This window comes from Austrofundulus limnaeus, unplaced genomic scaffold (genome assembly GCF_001266775.1).
Source record: "Austrofundulus limnaeus strain Quisiro unplaced genomic scaffold, Austrofundulus_limnaeus-1.0 Scaffold126, whole genome shotgun sequence".
Lineage (NCBI taxonomy): Eukaryota > Metazoa > Chordata > Actinopteri > Cyprinodontiformes > Rivulidae > Austrofundulus > Austrofundulus limnaeus.
In genome coordinates, this window is record NW_013952528.1 from 832,506 (window position 1) to 836,380 (window position 3,875).

Here is a 3,875-nt window from a genome sequence, read left to right on the forward strand (position 1 = left end):
TTTATTTTGGACTGTGTACTACACTTTATGGTTAGGGAAAATGCCTTTTACTGGTTTATTGTTTTAAACTTAAATTTCTTTTACAACCCGTCATGCCGACTGTGATATTCATAAATACGAATTTATCTGCATGACTCATTCTGACAAAATGATCCATTATATAGCAATAAATTGATCCAACCTGCACCTAAATCTGAAGGCTCTGACCTGTAGGTTGTATTTTCACACAAATGTTACACTTTCAGGTAAAGGCTCTAATATTTTCAACATATTTTTTATGTTCTTCTCCCTTTCTGTTACACTTCACTATTCGTAAACAAATTCTGGCATTTGGTTACAGAAGAGGAGAAGAAAAAATAGTAAAATATATGTTTAGTTACAGTTATATTGGGGAAGTGTTGTGACTACAAAGCATTACAAACATATTGGATTTTTATAATAGAACTCCACTCAGTATGCAAATGTCTCCACGGCAGGTCTTCAAGGCAATCACAGGAACACTCAGCTGAAGCTCTTTGCTTTCCTGGACATGGTCTATTTCTGTACTGAATGGAAAATGTGTTTATTTTCTGACTTGCCTTTTTGTTATTAGCTCAAGTTTACCATTTCCAGACTGAGGAAATGAGAGCAAGTTTTTCTTTTTTATATATTCAAGAAGATACAAAATTTAACATGGGTTTAAGAAAATAAAACTTGTTGCGTTATTTGATTATACCTATGCTCAGATTCACTGCGGCCACAGCATTTCACTTCCGATTTTGTTGGAAAGCAATCAGAAGCTTTCTTTGTGTGTAATTAGGGAGAATTATCTTTCATCGTTTTGGCAGGGCAGCGAGCTGATGGACATTTGTTGCAGTCAAAGTGACTGTAAAGAGTACGGTAAATAGCCCTGCAGCTGAAAGATGTCAGACCTTCTTCTCAGACCACTTAAAGTTTTAAATTGAGGCTTTTCATTCAGTTAAGGTGACTTTGAGGGACAAATAGACCGGCACGTCCTACATCGTCCCCAAAACTTTTTACTAAGAGCGATTTGTTTTGCTCGTCTGCTGATGCCGTTTTCTAAAAATCAGTTTAATGTTAACCTTGTAAAGGATTAAATCTAATTATTGTATTGATTATTTCTAAGTAAAAAAGTTTAAAACACTGTACTGATGGAATAAATACTGACATGTTCATCCAACATCAAACAAAGAGTTTGCACCTCCACAGAAGTCTCGATGTGTCGTTAAACATGTCCTGCAAGTTTTTAATAATGTAAAATCATTTGCAATAACAATTACAACAGTGACATTTTTCAGTGTGTATTTTATGCTGGTTTTTTTATTCAGTGTGAATTCTTAGACAAAACACTTTGCACAAGATTACTCATGTGTAGACACATTCAAGCCGTTTTGGCTTCTTTCAGACTAATCTCTGTAATAAACAATTTTCTGTGTAGTTTTGTCCCAACAAAAAAAAAAAAAAAAAACTGATCATTTTTTCAGAATATATAATTTTGGCCTTGTGAAGGACTCACGTCCTGTCCGGGGTGTACCCCGCCCCTCCCGCAGTGACTGCTGGACATGAGCACCAGTGCCCCTGTGACCCTGAAAAGAAAAAAGTGTGTAAGTATAATGATGGATGGATGGATGGATGGATGGATGGATGGATGGATGGATGGATGGATGGATGGATGGATGGATGGATGGATGGATAAAGGTGAAACATTTCTTCTAAATCAGGGATGAGTTTGTGCCACACAGTGGTGGGGATGTAAGTATTTCATCCAGTGTTGATTCTGTAAGTCTGCCCACTTAAAAATAAATGAACAATCTTAAAATGTAAAGGTAATTTCCTTTTGATAGAGAGAAACAAAAAGAAAGTAAATCAATGTGTTCGTTCCTGAAATACAGTCACTTTGTTCACAGATGAAGCACATCTCTGCATTGAATCATATTTTTCCTATCCAGCTTCTCCACCCCCAAGGACAAGAACAAAGAGTTGTCAAATTATGTCAAGAATAAGTTAGCTGTGATACCATCAGCAAAACACTTGGTGAGAAGGTGATGACTGTTGGTTTGATCATTCCAAAATCTAAACTTACATTAGCACAAAAAGTAAGTAAATTTGTGTTTGGTAGATCATTTCTTTGTTGTAACAGTGCTTCTTGGCAATAAATCTTATACCATTGGAAAGCCTGTTAATTTCCCTTTTAAATAATGCCACACTTGTAAGGAGTTGTGGGATGAAATGTAGAGCTGAGTATGAGGGTTGCACATGTGGAAAATTTGCCAAATCTCTGCCAAACAGCTTATTTTGCTGTTGCTATTGACACTTGTTTTGAGCTTCTGGTACCCCCAAGGTGCTGCCAATCAGATTTATTACCAAGAAGCGTTTTTACAAATAAATAAATAAATAAATAAATAAATAAATAAATAAATAAATAAATAAATCTACCAAACACATATTTACTTACTTTTTGTGCTAAGTTTAAATGAAATGTCAATCTTCGGCAGGCTGAAGTGAGAAGGATCATGAGGATGATGAAAACATAAGCTGGTTAATGATCTGAGAAAAACTCAGGACCACAAACACTATGACTGCTGCACACTGAGCCGTAATGAACTGAAATCTTGTCACAAACTCGGTCCCCCTGCTCAGGAAGGCACATTAACGGGCCGGACTTCCAGTGGCATAGTTGTGGACAAGATTTTGAATTTTTGTTTATGATAAAAAAACCAGAGATTATGAAAAACAGAACTAAATCTAATACACACTAATAGAAAAATGTGGAGCTACAGTTGTTTTATAGCAGTAACACAATATTTGAAAGTCCTTAACACTGAGGTAAAATCAGTGATTAAGATTGTAGTTTATCCTAATTCAGTTCAAAGTCAAACTGAAAGTATGATTAAACTAGAAGCACTCGGAGAGTGCAAACCTCCGCCTAGACCAATTTCCCCCATCCTGTTATGGAGTTAATGCGCAAAAGCAGAGATGGAAACACATTTGCCGAATAAGTTCTGACGTAGCGAACATTTAAGCAGGCAGAATGCACGGGATTCCTTCTCGGTCGAGTCCAATGTGAAAAAAAATGTCAGACTCATCACCCGAGGTTATTCATCGTCAAACTGGTGTGGGATTAAGCTCCCAAGTTTTCATCAGTCACATTTCACTGTGTAAAATGTCTGTTTTATCCCCTTGTATGAGTTTGTAATGGTTTGACTCTCTTTATAAAGTGCTTCCTGGCTCCCCCCGCCTCCAAACTTTGAGGCCCAGCAGCCCTCTGTTTACAAGCCTAGTAGCGAGAAACTGTTTTGATTGGTTTTTTGGGAAATGTGGTGTGTTTGAGGAAATGGGGAAAATATATTTTATGGTGCAGTCACGCACTTCATGGTCACAAAACTTTCTGTAAATGAGCATCTTACGGCAAAAAATATTCATCATTAAATCTGGTTTTCACATTACTTTTATAAAGTTTGAAGTCCGTGCTGTCCAATCCAGGTCACTGTTTTTTACAGAAGCCCTGGTGAAAGCATCACAGCTTTGCCGATCTCAAAAGTGTTAAAAGAAAAAAATGCCTGTATCCGCATCGTGATCTGGAACATCACCAACATTTAAAGGTGTCTTCCTTGGCCCAGTACACACATGTGTTAAAAATGTCATGACAATACGTCCACAAGTTTTTGAGTAATGTTGTCCACAGACAGAACGACAGACAGACAGACATGACTGAAAACATTACCTCACCCTTGGCGGAGGTAGCTAACACAAAATGAATTCAATACTTGCTGAAATGTATGAATAATTAATCAGTTTAACTACAACTAAAAGCCAGACTGAAAGCTAAGGCTTGGGTTTATTAAAAAAAAAAACTGTTCTCAGGTTTTCAGCTG